Source organism: Saccopteryx bilineata, chromosome 4 (genome assembly GCF_036850765.1).
Source record: "Saccopteryx bilineata isolate mSacBil1 chromosome 4, mSacBil1_pri_phased_curated, whole genome shotgun sequence".
Lineage (NCBI taxonomy): Eukaryota > Metazoa > Chordata > Mammalia > Chiroptera > Emballonuridae > Saccopteryx > Saccopteryx bilineata.
The window spans coordinates 231282473-231300459 of NC_089493.1; the positions used below are offsets into that span (position 1 = coordinate 231282473).

The following is a 17987-nucleotide window of genomic DNA, read 5'->3' on the forward strand; positions in this document are numbered from 1 at the left end:
AGAATTTGAAGCTTAAATTCATAAAGCTAACCACTTCACAGCTGGAGTGAAAAATATAATGAGTTTTGGAGGTGAACCAACAGAAAAAAAAGGAAAATAATTATGACTTTATAGGATTTTATCATTTTCAATTACCAGAAACCTTTAAAGATAAGCTTTGAATTATCCTCTCATTATGTTTGACTATATAATCACCTCTGTTCAAGTTTAGAATTTTTCAAGGTAAAGAGTGGGAGTAGGAAGAAAGAAAATTTAATTATTTTAAATGCATTTTAGTTTATGTGGTAAACATTTATCTCGAGGAACCTATCTTATACGGGGAAAGATGTAAATAATTTCAGTACAATAAACTAGCATAAGTACCATAAACAGAGCTGTGGAATTCAGAGAAGGAAGTTCCCAAATTAAGAGGAGCCTAGGTCACATGAACACATACTCATTCACTCAGGTTCCTTTAATCTGCACTGTCTTCTTTCCTAGCCTGTTTCTTCTTTCTGTGTCACATTTATTTATTTATTTATTTATTTATTTATTTATTTATGTGAGAGAGAAAGAGAGAGGACAGACAGGGACAAACAGACATGAAGGGAGAGAGATGAGAAGCATTAACTCATAGTTGTGGCACCTTAGTTTATTGATTGTTTTCTCATACGTGACTTGATGGTGGGGGGGGGCTCCAGCTGCTCCAGTGACCCCTTGATCAAGCCAGTGACTTTGGAGTCAAGCCAGTGAGCATGGGGTCATGTCTTTGATCCCACACTTAAACCTCAGGGTTCCAACCTGCATCCTCAGCATCCCAGTCCGACACTATCTACTGTGCCATTGCCTGGTCAGTTTGTGGTATAAGGGGCTTACAGTCTACCAGAATTGACATTAAAAATTATGTGAAGATGTGTATAAAAAGTTAAATGCAGGGAAGACATAAATAGTGAAAGAAATGAGAATAGAGGTTGTCCATGGGGATGTTGGGATTGATTGGAGTGCAAGTTGCCTACTTTTATGATGCTTATACAGATGTATAATTTGTTAAAATTCATTGACTTATACGTTTAAGATGTACATTTCATTCAAACACATAGCAAAGGAAAAAAATGTTAAGTAATGTAATGATGCATGTTAAAATTGATCTCAAATCAAATATGTAGAGGTTCAAAATGACAAACTCCAAGTAAGGATTCTGTAGATTCTAGAGATGTGTGCTATGTTAGGAAGGTGGTCTAACATAGCCCAATAACATTCCGCCTTTTGTATGTATGATAAACTACTGTATTACTTTGCTTCTCGTCATTATTTTTATTTCTTGAAATATTTATGAGACAATTTGATTTTTTTCTTCTTCCTGGTCTTTTTACAATTGCATTACATTTTGGGCCCTGGCCTGTTGGTTCAGTAGTAGAGTGTCAGCCCAGCACATGGATGTCCTGGGTTTAATTCCTGGTCAGGACACACAGGAAAAGTAACTGTCTGCTTCTCCACCCCTCCCCCTTCTCTCTCTTTCTCTTTTTTCCCCTCCTGCAGCCATGGCTCTATTGGTTCAGGCACATTAGCCCCGGGAACTGAGGATGGGTCTGTGGAATCTTGGCCTCAGGCACTAAGAATAGGTCAGTTGTAAGCGTGGCCTCAGATGGGCAGAACATAGGCCCCAAGATGGCAGTTGCAGGGTGGATCCCTGTTGGGATGCATGCAGTAGTCTGTCTGTCTATCTCCCGTCCTCTCACTTGGAAAAGAAGAAAAAAATTGCATTACCTTTTTAAAAATTAACTGCTATTATTTCTTCAAATAATCTTTCTTTCTTTTTAAAAATCTGGCCGTTACTGTGTGAGGCTCACACAGCTAGACAGTTCTTGGCACATAGTTAACACTTCATAAATAGTAGTCATACAGAACTGTTGAGTTATGTCACTATTATGCTACAGATTTTCCTTTTTAACCTATTAAATTATACTTCCATCCATTCGCACCCATTTTTTATAAGCAGATGACATGTTTGTATACTTTTGACTATTCCTTTAAAAATTTTTCTTTGTATCTTAATTCAAATTCTTACCTTTGGTTAAAATCTTAAACTATTATTTCACTGCCTCCTTTCACTCTGGTGGTCAATTAACCTATCCAGATATGCAAACAGCATATTTTAGTAGTGATGTTGATTGAAATGGGTTCTTTTTTTCTGTCCGGTCTGAAAGTCAAAACAAGTTGTTGGCAATGCATGATTGCTGTGTTAGATGACAACAGTGTTAAAAGATAATATGATTAAAAATGTATTATACTGAAATGTCTTACATTAAACAGGATGGGAAAATTGAAGGAGAAGGAGTAGATGAAAGAGGTTGGAATGACGCTCAATGTAAAATGCTCAGTGTAAAAGGTGATGCGGGAAGTATGGAAAAAAGCAGCAGATAAGGATCAAGCTCCTGATGTTGCTTCCATTCTTCACTATCCCAATTTCCTCCACGAAGTTAGGCAATCTAGAGTTTTGCTGGTTTGAATTCTGGACCATTGCTGATTTAGTATTGGCTGTTTTTGGTCTTTTACTTAGTGCCCTAAGCTCTTAAAGTCCATGCTCAGTGTTACTTGTTTCCAAAACTCAAAAATTAAAACTGACCCTAGGAAGTGAGGGTAACAATAGAAAAAGAAATGGTGGCATAGGCATCAGTTATTGGAGTGTGGCAGGTAAAATTGAGGTGGACAAGAGACGCAAGCCAAGAGTGTGTGAGTGAGGTTTGGCGTGGGAGTGTGGCCCCTCACTGCCCACCCCCAACACATGAATTCATGCTGGACCCACATGCTCAGGCAGATGGGAAGGGAAGAGGGTTTGGACCTAATAACTTACATGATTATGGCCCTGGCTTGCAGGAGAGCTAACTACAACTGGCCAAGAAGTTTCATTTGACTTGGTTTGGATATCTAAAGGTGTTCAATCTAAGAGTTTTGTGGAACAAGAATAGGTTATGAGCAGTGGCAGTGTCTGAAATCATGAGAGTAAAGGGATGGAATTAGAAAAATTTATGAAGAGATAAAATTTTTTCTTCCAGTAGTTCCTCTATTTTTTTTCCTTTTTTAAAAATTAATTGTAATGGGGTAACATTGATAAATCAGGATACATATGTTCAGAGAAAACATTTCCAGATTATTTTGACATTTGATTATGTTGCATACCCCTCACCCAAAGTCAGATGATTGTCTTCCGTCACCTTCTATCTGGTTTTCTTTGTGCCCCCCCCCAGGTTAACATCACATTCTTGTCCATGTCTCTGGAGATAAAAATGTTTTTAGGGTACACTCTCCAAATCTCAAAAATGTTGATTCTTTATGCTATAGTTCAATGAGAGTTTAAACCCCACCGGGGTTTGATAATGAATCCCCAATTGGGCATGAAGACCAAACAAGGCTTCTCTGGAAAAGGAAGCATCACTTCCTTTTTTTTTTTTTTTTTTAAGGTTTCTTTCTGGACTATGAAAATCTAAACGCCAAAATTAGGTCACAAAAATTGTAGCATACTATAATGTTTCCATTTTATTTGTTCAGTGCTTCTTAATGCACCCAGAAAACGCAATGGCTGAATATGTAATGTAATTTGAGGATAACATTAGAAGTTCAAATTCAAGGGTCTTTAGCTAGCCAAATTGCTCTCTTGTTTTTCCCACTGCCAACCTTCCATAATTTCTGAATTATGAATATTTAAATTCTTCCAAATGGAGGTGATAGAGGTTATTTTAAAGAATTTGTTGTATAATATTGAGAACCAAAAAATTTCTCAAAAGTTGTTTCTTTGAAATAGAAAATGTTGGTGTGGGAGGAGGAGGGTGAATGAAGAGTATAGAGTCATAGAAAAGATAGAGAAATATAAAAAATAAGTTAGCTACTTCAGAATTCTATCCCTTACATTTATCATTTTTATTACCACAGCAGAGAGTTTGAAAAGTATCAGAAGTTGTAGCAGAATAGAATAAAATAACAAAATGTATATCACAGCATTGAGTTGAAATAGTCATATGTTTCAATAAAATCTTACTAAAATTTAGGCAAGAGTGTTACAATTAAAAATATTTTTAAAAACATGAAAAGGAATTAATGCTATGTGATACCCCAATTTGTAAAAAGATTTAAGTCAAAACAAAATAATTTATTTCTCCTTAAAATGTTTTAAGTATGTGGCCATGATATAGAACTTGGTATGGAAAATAATTAGACATGAAAGACTAAACAGCTGGTGACTCAGGCTTTCTTGCATCTGCGGTTTGATTTCTGGAAGGAACTCTGGTGCGGATGTCAAACTCGAGTCAGGGTTCGTAATTAAGTCCATGTGATTGTAGCACACTGGACTAAGAATTGGAGTTTGGCATTTTTTTCTCCAACGATGGACATAAGGAAAGAAATAGGAAATGATACAAAATCCAACTCTCACCTCTAGTGGTCCTGAGTTTAAATTTTCTATAAACCTTTACATTTCATGCTGACAGGTGAACTGTTAATAGACCTAATCTCATGTATACTTTAGAAAGCGGAGTCCAAACTTGTGATGATCCAGTCACCGAAAGGGAACTAACTGTATCTCAAATAGACTGTGAAAAAGATAGTAGTTTGCCCCCTTCTTTATTTAGTTAAAAAATACGTACACTTTCATTATTTTATCTTTTCCTTGTGTGTTTCTAGTTTATTAAGCAGTAAGTTAATTTAACATAACACTTTTATTTTATTGTTGTTAGGAGCAATTGGAAACGGAAACATTCAAAATGACATTTGGTTTATTAAAAATCCGCAAAAGTAGCAGATGGTTTAGGGAAGCAGCATTAAGGATGCTACTTGATCCTTAATTCAAGACCAAATTGATTCAGCATCTGGAAGAAGAGCTATGCCAAGAAAAATGCTGTTGAGTTAAGGACAAAGTTATTTATAAATATTCAGGAACATTCGGAACAAGTGTTCATGAATACAGGAGTTGTATGAAACCAAATTGATATTCCATAGGAGAAGGGTTCCCCTAGCATTTCTATCTTGGTAGTATTTATTCATATAACATTTTAATAAACCTATGGAAAATAGAATTTTATAATGAATCCAGCAAAAACTTTATAGCTGTGTTGTTTTATTTATTCTCTGTACAGATAGAAGTTACCATTTGTAATAGTCACTGGAATAAATAGTTATTGTGTATTTAAACTCCCTCACACCAAATACAGAATTTCCAAGCTTTTGTCTTTAAATATTTCCCAACACTTACAACATTAAAAGGCTGGATATAATTAATTAGGACTGTGATAGCCAGCATCTGGTGACTTTTCCTGTTATTTAGTTTACTGTTTTGTGATGATCAGTTTATTTGTGAGGTTTTATGCTTTCTGCTAATACAAGCTAGTTTGTTTTCTTTTTCCAGTGAGGAAAAAAAGACGGCTTTAAAGCAGTGTGAAGTACAAGCGACAGGTTTCCTAATTAGTTTTATGAGAGTAGAATAAATCACTTAAAAATTCATGAGCTCTCTTGACCTATGTTTTTTTGATTAAGAAATGTAAACTCTACAGAATACAGACTCACTCTCAACATTTGTGTGATAATCCATAGTTAGCATATTGTTGCTAGGTCGAAAAGCCTGTGTCTAGATGCCAAATGAGACTTGTAAGGAAATAGGAAATTAACCACTGGTGATACAGGTACTGATTTGATGAGAGACTTGTGTGGGCTTCTTAGGATCCCAGAGAGCCAGCAGCTGGAGAGGACGTGTACCTTCCTGCCTCAGCCTTGGTCCTCTGAGAGCCCTGTAGGTGCCTTACCTGGAACATGGCACCTGTGGTGTAAGAAGAGAGAAAAAGGATGAATCTAGTTCAAGCCATTTCCAAATATATGAATTAAATGGCTAATAGTTTTATTTTTTAAATCAAACATTTTTTTAGAGAACTTCTGAGAAGAACCCTTGGATAATGGATCTCCCTAAATAGAGGTGATTTTAGATTCTGTAATTCTGTTATCTTCAACATTGCACATTTTTTAATCTTTTTATTAATTTTAATGCAGTGACATTGATAAATCAGGGTATATATGTTCCGAGAAAACATCTCCAGATTATTTTGACCTTTAATTATGCTGCATACCCCTCACCCAAAGTCAAATTGTCTTCTGTCACCTTCTTTCTGGTTTTCTTTGTGCCCCTACCCTCCCCCTACCCCTCCCTCTCCTTCCTCGCCCCCTCCCCACCCCTCCACCCCACTCCCTGTTACCATCACATTCTTGTCCATGTCTCTGAGTCTCATTTTTATGTCTCATCTATGCATGGGTTCATATAGTTCTTAGCTTTTTCTGATTTACTTATTTCACTCCGTATAATGTTATCAAGGTCCATCCATGTTATTGTAAATGATCCGATGTCATCATTTCTTATGGTTGAGTAGTATTCCATAGTATATATGTACCAAAGCTTTTTAATCCACTTGTCCTCTGACGGACACTTGGGCTATTTCCAGATCTTCGCTATTGTGAACAATGCTGCTATAAACATGGGGGGTGCATTTCTTCTTCTGGAACCGTTCTATGGTGTTCTTGGGGTATATTCCTAAAAGTGGGATGGCTGGGTCAAAAGGCAGTTCGATTTTCAATTTTTTGAGGAATCTCCATACTGTTTCCCACAGTGGCTGCACCAGTCTGCATTCCCACCAGCAGTGCAGGAGGGTTCCCTTTTCTCCACATCCTTGCCAGCACTTATTCTATGTTGTTTTGTTGATGAGCGCCATTCTGACTGGTGTGAGGTGATATCTCATTGTGGTTTTAATTTGCATTTCTCTAATGATTAGTGATGTTGAGCATTTTTTCATATGCCTATTGGCCATCTGTATGTCCTCTTTGGAGAAGTGTCTATTCATTTCTTTTGCCCATTTTTTGATTGGATTGTTTGTCTTTCTGGTGTTGAGATTTATAAGTTCTTTATAAATTTTGGTTATTAACCCCTTATCAGACATACTGTCAAATATGTTCTCCCATTGTGTAGTTTGTCTTTGGCTGTGCAAAAGCTTTTTAGTTTGATATAGTCCCATTTGTTTATCCTGTATTTTATTTCCTTTGCCCGTGGAGATAAATCAGCAAATATATCACTACGCGAGATGTCGGAGAGCTTACTGCCTATGTTTTCTTCTAAGATGCTTATGGTTTCACAGCTTACATTTAAGTCTTTTATCCATTTTGAGTTTATTTTTGTGAATGGTGTAAGTTGGTGGTCTAGTTTCATTTTCTTGCAGGTTGCTGTCCAATTTTCCCAACACCATTTGTTGAAGAGGCTGTCTTTACTCCATTGTATGCCCTTACCTCCTTTGTCAAATATCAGTTGTCCATAGAGCTGTGGGTTTATTTCTGGGTTCTCCGTTCTGTTCCATTGATCTATGTGCCTGCTCTTATGCCAGTACCAGGCTGTTTTGAGTACAATGGCCTTGTAGTATAACTTGATATCAGGAAGTGTGATACTTCCCCCTTTATTCTTCTTTTTTAAGATTGCTGAGGCTATTCGTGTTCTCTTTTGGTTCCATATAAATTTTTGGAATATGTGATCTATATCTTTAAAGTATGTCATTGGTATTTTAATTGGTATTGCATTGAATTTATAAATTACTTTGGGTAATATAGACATTTTAATGATGATTATTCTTCCTAACCATGAGCATGGTATATGCTTCCACTTGTTTGTATCTTCCTTGATTTCTTTTATCAATGTTTTATAATTTTCCGAGTACAAGTCTTTAGTCTCCTTGGTTAAATGTACTCCTAGGTACTTTATTTTTTTGGTTGTAATAGTGAAGGGGATTGTTTCCTTAATTTCTCTTTCTGACTGTTCATTGTTGGTGTATAAAAATGCCTCTGATTTCTGTGTATTAATTTTATATCCTGCCACCTTGCTGAATTCATTTATCAGGTCCAGTAGTTTTTTGACTGAGACTTTAGGATTTTCTATATACAATATCATATCATCTGTAAATAATGATAGCTTTACTTCTTCTTTTCCAACTTGAATGCCTTTTATTTCTTCTTCTTGTCTGATTGCTGTGGCTAGGACTTCCAGGACTATGTTGAATAAGAGTGGTGAAAGGGGGAAGCCCTGCCTTGTTCCTGATCTTAAGGGGATTGCTTTTAATTTTTGCCCATTGAGTATGATGTTGGCTGTGGGTTTGTCATAGATGGCTTTTATCATATTGAGTTATGTTCCCTGTATTCCCACTTTGTTAAGAGTTTTGATCATGAATGGTTCCTGGATTTTATCAAATGGTTTTTCTGCATCTATTGAAATTATCATATGGTTTTTCTCCTTCCTTTTGTTTATGTAATGAATAACATCGATAGATTTGAAAATATTGTACCAGCCTTGCCTCCCAAGAATAAATCCCACTTGATCATGGTGTATGATTTTTTTCCATATATTGTTGGATCCGGTTTGCTAATAGTTTGTTGAGGATTTTAGCATCTATATTCATCAGGGATACTGGCCTATAATTTTCTTTCTTTGTATTGTCTTTGCCTGGTTTTGGAATCAAAATTATGCTCACCTCATAAAAGGAGCTTGGAAGTCTTCCTTCTTCTTGAATTTTTTGAAATAGCTTGAGAAGGATAGGAGTTAGTTCTTCTTTGAATATTTGGTAAAATTCACTTGTGAAGCCATCAGGCCCAGGACTTTTCTTTGTTGGGAGTTTTTTGGTAATTGTTTCGATCTTATTGGTGTAATCGGTCTGTTTAGGTTATCTGATTCTTCCAGATTGATTTTTGGAAGATTGTATGTTTCAAGGAATTTGTCCTATTCATCTAGGTTGTCTAGTATTTTGGGATACAGTTTTTTTTTTTTTTCCTAAGCTGGAAACGGGGAGGCAATCCGACAGACTCCTGCATGCACCTGACTGGGATCCACCGGGCATGCCCACCAGGGGGCGATGCTCTGCTCATCCGGGGCATCGCTCTGTCGTGACCAGAGCCACTCTAGCGCCTGGGGCAGAGGCCAAGGAGCCATCTCCAGCGCCCGGGCCATCTTTTGCTCCAATGGAGCCTCGGCTGCGGGAGGGGAAGAGAGAGACAGGAAGGAGAGGGGGAAGGGTGGAGAAGCAGATGGGTGCCTCTCCTGTGTGCCCTGGCCGGGAATCGAACCCGGGACTTCCACACGCCAGGCTGACGCTCTACCACGGAGCCAACTGGCCAGGGCCGCATACAGTTCTTCATAGTATTTTCTTACAGTCCTTTGTATTTCTGTTGTGTCAGTTGTTATTTCTCCCTTCTCATTTTTAATTTTCCTTGAGTTCTCTTTCTCTTTTTCTTGGTGAGTCTAGTTAAAGGTTCATTAATCTTGTTTACTTTTTCAAAAAATCAGCTCCTAGTTTCATTGATCCTCTGTATTGTTTCTTTAGTCTCTATGTCATTTATTTCTGCTCTGATCTTTATTATTTCCTTCCTTCTACTACATTTAGGCTTTACTTGCTGTTCTTTTTCTAGTTCTTTTAGATGCAGGGTTAAGTTGTTTATTTGAGCTTTTTCTAACTTCTTAAAATGTGCCTGTAGTACTATGAACTGCCCTCTCAGTACAGCTTTTGCTGTGTCCCATAAATTTTGAGTTGTTGTATACTCATTATCATTTGTTTCTAGGAATTTTTTATTTCTTCTTTGATCTCATTCTTAATCCATTCATTATTTAACAACTTGCTACTTAGTTTCCATGTGTTTGAGAATGTTTGAGCTTTTCTGTTGTGGTTGATATCTAGTTTTATGCCATTGTGATCAGAGAAAGTGCTTGATATGATTTCAATCTTCTTAAATTTGTTGAGACCACTTTTGTGCCCTAACATGTGGTGGATCCTAGAGAATGTACCATGAGCACTTGAAAAGAATGTATATTCTGCTGCTTTATGGTGAAAGGTTCTGAAGATATCTATTTAATCAGGTTGATCTAGTGTGTCCTTTAAGTCTGCTGTTTCTTTGTTAATTTTCTTTCTTGAGGATCTATCTAGTGATGTTAGTGGGGTATTAAAATCCCCTACTATTATAGTGTTGCTGTTGATCTCGCTCTTTATATCCATCAAAGTCTGCTTTATATATTTAGGTGCTCCTATATTAGGTGCATAGATATTTATAATAGTTATATCTTCCTGTTGGATTACTCCCTTTATCATTATGTAGTGGCCTTCTTTATCTCTTACTATATCCTTTGTTTTAAAGTCCAATTTGTCTGATATAAGTATTGCTACCCCAGCTTTTTTTTCATTTCCATTTGCATGAAATGTTTTTTTTCCATCCTTTTACCTTCAACCTATGTGCATCTTTTGTTTTAAGGTGTGTCTCTTGTAGACAGCATATGTACGGGTGCTTTTTTCTTATCCATGCAGCTACCCTATGTCTTTTGATTGGATCATTTAATTCATTTACATTTAAGGTTATTATTGATATGTAGTTGTTTATTGCTGTTTTATTCTTTAAAGCTGTATTCCTCTTTTGCTATATTATTTTACCACTTTGATCTGTTTATACCATGCCCTTAACATTTCCTGCAGTGTTGGTTTGGTTGTAATGAATTCCTTGAGGTTTTTTTTTTTTTGTCTGGGAAACTTTTTATTTCTCCTTCAATTTTAAATGATAGCCTTACTGGATAAAGTAGTCTTGGTTGTAGATTCTTGTTCTGCATTACTTTGAATATTTCTTACCATTCCCTTCTGGCTTCAAGTGTTTCTGTTGAGAAGTCTGATGTTATCCTTATGGGGGCTCCTTTGTAGGTGATAGCCTTTTTTTTCTCTCGCAGCTTTTAATATTTTCTCTTTATCACTTAGCTTTGGTATTTTAATTATGATGTGTATTGGTGTAGGTTTCTTTGGGTTTTTTTTTAGTGGAGTTCTGTGTGCTTCTTGAATTTGTGAGAGTTTCTCCTGCATTAATTTAGGGAAGTTTTCAGCTATGATATGATTGAACAAAGCCTCTATTTCTTGTTCTTTCTCTTCTTCTTCAGGAACCCCTGTGATGTGGATGTTATTTCTCTTTATGTTGTCACAGAGCTCTCTAAGAGTTTCCTCAGACTTTTTGAGTCTCTTTTCTTTTTTCTTCTCTGCTTTTATGCCTTCATTCCAGTTGTCCTCCAATTCGCTGATTCAATCATCAGCTCTCTCCATTCTGTTTTTAATTTCTTCCATTGTGGTCTTCATTTCTGATATTGTATTTGTCATCTCCGACTGATTCTTTTTTAATATTTCAATATCCTTTTTTATACTTGCTATTTCTTTATTTAGGTGTTCATGATGACCATCCATTGTTATTCTAAGATCCCTAAGCATCCTTACAATCATTATTTTAAACTCCGCATCCAGAAGTTGGATTATTTCCATATCACTCAGTTCATCTCCTGAATGTTTCTCTTGTGGTTTCATTTGGATTGCACTTCTCTGTCTTCTCATTGTGTGTTTGGGTGTTTTCTTTGTAGAGCTGGTTGAGTCTAGGTTTGGTGTTGTCTGCCTCCAGTTTTCACTTGTGTTGTTTCTAGGTCTTCTTATGTTGGCATCAGCTTTTATTTGTAATCCACTTTTGGATTTGGGCTGCTTTGAAGTCCTGATTTGTTTGTTTTCTTAACAGGTGATTGTCTTATTTGCTGATCTCAGCATGGGGCTTATTTGAAACTGTATCCAGGAATACAGGGGGTGTAACCTGAGCTCTGCCAGTTAATCTCTCTGGTGGAGGGTTGCTTTCTCAGCTTCAGTAGGGGGAGGTGTGTCTCAGATCTCCATGGAGACCTGAGTTACTGCCACTTCTCCCCACTTCCTGTTTTTAGCTGTGTCTTGTTGCGCTGATTGGAGCTGGAGAGATGTCTGTATCTCTGTGACCTGGAAGTACTTTTGTATTTTGCTTTGTGGAAGGATCAGCCCCTCCCCCAGTTGTGGCCTCCAGCACTGAATGAGTCAGCTTTTCATGTCATCACCTGTATTCCTCTCCCCCTCACCATCCCTCTCACTCTCTCCTTTCTTTTTGGAAGACAGGTGGCCCTTTCAACACACCTTGTTCCCTGGTCTCCAGGCAAGTGTCTGTGAGCAGTATTTACTGCTCTTTTCCTTGGAGTGAGAGCCAGCCTAACCCCTTCGCCCCCCCCCCCCATTCCTGTAAGCGGGGGAGATTCAGGTGCTCCCTACCAGGTTTGTTGTGACTTCTTCTTTCTCCTTGGTTTTTGAAAGCTGTTCTTGTAGTCCAGATTTGGTTTTTCATGCTGATTGTTTATAAATTAGTTTATAATCCAATTTGGTGGTGTGAGCTGGGAGTCTGTGCGTCTGCCTACTCTGCTGCCATCTTCAGGTCTCAACATTGTACATTTTTTTAAATGTTTTTATTTTTTTATATATTTTCTGCAGCTGCCCCAGGAAAAAGTTTGTTTTTTTTTCCCCCATACAGGCCTAATATGACTGAAAATAGGTGAAACCCTGTTGGGATGAAGTCAGAGGTCAGGTAGCCAAATATTAGGACCTTTTCCCAAAGCCTATTGTGCGAGGCAGTAGAGTGTTCTAACATTCATATGTTCTTGGCATTCGTTTTTTAAATTTATTGGCATGACATGTGTTGCGAAATGTATAGTCAGTAGTTGTGACCATCGTGGCTGCCATTCACTTGCAGGTTCCCATTAGATTTGGACAGATTGTAAAGAAACAGAGCCAAAAAATGGTGGGTTATTCCTTTATTCTAGCCTCATAACCAGCCAGCGAGTAAAAACACACAGGGCACCAAAACCCACCTACACATTCTCTTGTTCCACAACCAGGAGAATCTTTTCCAGTTTTTCCCAGAATCAAAGGCCCCCACCAGTCTAAGTCACCTCCGGTTCCCCATCTGCCAACATGGCTTCTTACTCTGCAAAACTGGCTTCTGTCTCTTTCCCGGCCATCCTGGCTTCCTCTTCCTCTTCTCCTTCTTCCTCCTTCTAAAAAGTTACCTGGGCCCACAAAGACCCCTCCTCCAGCACACATTAGCATAACAGTCCCATCTCAAACAGGAAGGTAATTAACAGTTGCACCTGGGCAGGGCCATTCACATGGGCAGCGTCATTTTTAACAATAAAAGCGAACAAACTCAGAAAATACAGACTTTACAAACTCATTTGACCAACACCAAACCATCCAGGTTTCAAGATTACAACTTAATATAACACCATCTACACTCCGCATTGTGTACCCAGTGCCACAAGCAGAGTCTCTTTCCATCCCCATTCCCACCCCCGCTTGCCCACCTCGCCCCACATCCATGCCCCCTTTCCCTCTGGCTTTTGCCACCCTGTTGTTTGTACATATGTGTTATGTATATAAGTTTTTTTGACTGGATGAAAGAAGGTGAAGGGACATTGCAAATTTTAGATCTAAGCTTTGGGTGAGAGATGAAATACTACTCAACTATATTAGTTCAGGAGAATAGACTCAGAAGAGAATCATGTACAATTTTAATAAGAACCTGGCCATTTACTCTTTGTGTGTGAGATCTAATACTGAGTGCCAGATTTTAATGTCAGCATGCTATGCTGGAAATACCATTTAATGTGCAGTCATCAGTCTGTGTGAATTCAGCCAAGTCATTGAACCTCTTTGAGTCACAATTTCACCACAGCTAATAAAAGTATATATAAGAAATATTACTACTTTCTAGAGCATTATGAAAAATAAATGAGATTGTTTATGACAGTGATTCATGCATTGTAAAACCTGTGTTTGAATTTTGGTTCGACCATTTTTTTTTGGCATTGTAATCTTGGATAAATTAAGCCAGTAAATTCTTCTTTTTCACTATTTAAGCATAAGAATATATTGTTTGCAAACTGATTGCTACAGAGTAAGATCTCAAAAATGTTAGTTGCTCTTACCACTATTTTTACTAATTCTCTGTAAATGTATTGTTATCTGGATATTTAAAGTAATGTAATAAAATTTATTTTTTGAAGTTATTTAACACCTATTCCAGTATATATTTACTTTTACTTGAAAACTTATTTCACACACTTCCTTATAAATAATAACTTTTAAGCTTAGTATTTATGCAGACAGAAATTTTCTTCCTAAACAGGTAATGTTCCTTCTGTACAGTGTGTCTGTAAAGTCATGGTGCACTTTTGACGGGTCACAGAAAAGCAACAAAAGATGATAGAAATGTGAAATCTGCACCAAATAAAAGGAAAACCCTCCCAGTTTCTGTAGGATGATGTGGCAGTCTGTGTGCATGCGCAGATGATGACGTAACACTGTGTATACAGCGGAGCAGCCCACGGCCATGCCAGTCGAGATGTGGACAGTACAGAGGAAAGTTCAGTGTGTTCTGTGGCTCGCTAAATTTGAATCCATGACCAAAGTGCAACGTGTGTTTATAACGAAGCGCCACCACATAGGAATAACAATACTCGGTGGGATAAGCAGTTGAAGGAAACCGGCAGTGGTGGAGAAACCCCATTCTGGTAGCCATCAGTCAGTGACGAGTCTGTAGAGGCTATACGGGATAGTTACCTAAGGAGCCCTAAAAAAAATGTGCATGAGCCCACATCGAAATGCACTGAATAGGTATGAAACTGGGAGAGTTTTCCTTTTATTTGGTGCAGATTTCACATTTCTATCGTCTTTTGTTGTTTTCCTATGACCGGTCAAAAGTGCACCATGACTTTATGGACGCACTGTATATAGTGTTTTAGCTTTCTGACACAGGGACTTAAGGAGGAGCAGATCTCTATAATTCTCTCATTGTTCATAGTTTGCCATAATTAGTAACAATTTAAATCGTTTTGTTTGTGGATTTGGTATAAAACAAGAGAAGCTGTATGAGTCTATACATCTAAGTAAATTTTATTTTTGATTTGAGAGGAGCAATCATTTGAGGACGCTGAGCTGCTAGTGCCCTCCTGGGGAGAAGGCATTTGAGATGCAGCAGGAACTGCCTACCTCTGGCAATCCATTTAGAGTCACCTCGAACCTTTCCTGAGGTAATGGGATTAGCACTCTGCAGGGACTGCAGTCCTTAAGGAGACAAATTTGTTTCTAAATGTTCTAGCTAGTAATGCTATGCTCTTTGACAGGTTTTACAATGTAACTGACACTCTTGGAATGGAAAAGGTAGATCTCTTTCTGTCTGCTGCATTAGGAAACTCAAAAGACTTGAATGGAAAGTAGTCTAAGAGAAAGTTAAAATTACTTGCTGACCTTCTTTGTTCTTCAATGATGGCATCATTGAAGGAATGTGTGGGTAACCTACATTTAGAATACAGCAGCATATAGATGTTTTAATACGCCAGTCAACTGTATGTAGAAAAATTTCCTTTTAATGTCCTTAATTTGTACTACTTAAAAAAAATGCTATACTAAGAAATATTTTCAGTGCAAGCATATTGCTTGATAATTAAAAACATCTGAGGCAGTTAGTTTTGATGGAATTTAATATAAAAGTAATAAAAGTCAAGGAACTGTTTGATTCCTCACTTTTCTATTCTCTTTCAATAAGCCATCTGTTCCTTCCTCAGAGGAACAGTACAGGTATGTATGTAAGACATTAAGGTTCTTAGAAAATGAAAAAAGATACAAATCTTAGTAAAGATGATTCATAAAAGAATCCTGGTCATATTTTAATATTTTAATTTTTAATTATATCCTAATATGAATGACTAAATGTTATAAGTAAATATTACTTTCAGAAAATGTCTATGTATTTGAAATATCTCAAATCTGTTTTCATGACACATTTTTTATAGCTAGGATTCCAATAGAATGTAATATTTAAAGTATAATATCTTTTGAAGATCACTAAGAGTTTAACATAAAAATTACTCTTGTACTAAAATGAATTTTTTATTTATTTACTTATTTATTTATTTATTTATAGTGATAGAGCAAGAGAAAGAGAGAGAGAAGGACAGACAGGGACAAACAAAACAGACAGGAAGGGAGAGAGATGAGAAGCAGCAGTTCTTGGTTGCGGCATCTTAGTTATTTACTGATTGCTTTCTCATATGTGCCTTTACCCGGGGTCTCTAGCTGAGCCAGTGACCTCTTGCTCAAGTCAGCTACCTTAGCTTCAACCCCTCAACCTTTGGACTTAGCCAGCGACCATGGATGGAGTCTATGATCCCATGCTCAAGCTGGCGATCCCATGCTCTAACTGGTGAACCTGCACTCACCTGGCGACCTCAGGGTTTCAAACCTGGGTCCTTAGTGTCCAGGTCAATGCTGTATCCACTGCACCACTACCTGGTCAGGCTATATTGGATAATTTAGGTGAAAACAAATATTCATAGTAAAACTGATATTTATTTTTTTCTTGTGAAACGTTTTAATATTTTTCTAAAACATTTTCCTTATTTTTCTTTTGGATGTATTATATTGACTACATATACATTTACCTGATTTTGATGGCTTCTGGTTATAACTTTGAATATTGGTTGTGTCTCTTCTGTAGAAACCACAGGGTATACCCTAGGGAACACTGAGTTTGGCATCAGAGCCCCAGTCTACTACTCATTTTCCAGCCGCCTAGTATAAGTTACTTAGCTTCTCTGAGCTTCTGTTATTTCATCTGTAAAATGGGCTAGTAATGCACATCTAGTGCAGTGGTGAGCATTACACAAAATTGAACTGCACCTGAAAATATTTGGCATATAGATGATGCTCAATAAATTTAGTTTCCTAGTTCAAGGTAGATAGAAATGGACATGCAAATGTTTGAGTTTGGGTTTGGATTTCTGTTTGGCTTTGAAATGGAATATATGCTATTATCAGCTATGGCCTTAATCATTTGTTTGATTGATCTTTTTTTTTTAATAAAAAACAAAGCATACAAAAAGGAATGAAACTATGTAATCTCCAAGGTAGTATGATATGGCTCTCAGCCAAAGCTAAAAATATATGACTTAATCAACTGCATTTGCAGATAAAAAGTTCCTACTTCATAGCATTGTTTTAAAGACTTAGCTATATAACAACTTAAAGAGTTTATTAGTAAAAGTAAGTTATTGTTAATATAATGATGAGACATTTGTGATAGAGGTTGGGTTCTCCAAATTTTGGCTCAGTCATAATGTACAAAATGTTTTCTAGGTATGCCAATTTAGGCTTATTTTAAATTTTTCATTCTTTTTTTTAGGCTAAGCTTTAAAAAGTTATAATTACAATTAAACTTGCTAAACTTTTTGAGAATTGTGTTCATATAAACAACTGCCTCTTTTGGATCTTTAATATGTAGTCATTAAGTTAAAAAGTAAAAAATCAGCAGATAAGAGCTTTGATTTTAGAAAATGGTACTTGTAAGAATTATAGTTCACTCTTGAACAACATGGGTTAAGGTCACCGATCCTCATTCCTAACCTGTGCAGTCAAAAATCTGTGTATAACTTGATTCTTGAAAGACTTAACTACTCATAGCCTGCTGGTGACTTTATTGACAACATAAAGAGTTGATTAACATATATTTTGTATGTTATATGTGTTATATGCAATATTCTTATGATTAAGTAAGTTAGAGGATAAATGTTAAGAAATCATAAGGAAGAGAAAATATATTTATAGTATCTATTGGAAAAAAAATCTGTATATTAGTGGACCATACCATTCAAATCCATGTTGTTGAAGGACCAACTGTAATTCTGAATATACCTTTTCTCTTATCCAAATTTATACAGGTTTTGTGTGTGTTACCTTTAAAAAAATCTCAGAATCTGGAAATAATTTACTTAGTCCCTGTTTCTGGGACCTGATACTAGTCCAGGTAGTGGGTCAATATCTCCTGATCTAACAACATAGATTGAAATCATTAGACTGAGATGGTTTCTACCATTGGCTAGCTCTTCTGTAGAAGAACAATATCCACTGAGTCGCGGCTCAGTTTGTCACTATACTGTATGTATCTCAGTACTTTACACATTGCATGGTGCCTCACCACTGACGTGCACTGTTGCATCATCTTCATCATTGTTTATTGATTTTTTCATAGTGTTTTTAGGTATAGAACTCATACTGCTTATCTGCGCCTCTACATGACTCTCCTAT

The 17987-nt window shown here is 36.8% G+C and overlaps 1 protein-coding gene across 15 annotated transcripts in view; it reads left to right on the top strand.

Annotated features, from left to right (window-relative positions):
• The window catches only part of PAM (peptidylglycine alpha-amidating monooxygenase), a 349889-nt gene that overhangs the window by 73145 nt on the left and 258757 nt on the right, over positions 1–17987 (top strand). The window contains exon 1 of one of the 15 annotated variants that reach the window (XM_066273912.1): positions 12407–12427. The exons of the other annotated variants lie outside the window; for them this stretch is intronic. The gene's annotated coding sequence lies outside the window, so the exon portion shown is untranslated. Of the gene's footprint in view, positions 1–12406; positions 12428–17987 lie in introns of those variants that run through there. 15 annotated transcript variants of the gene reach the window in all.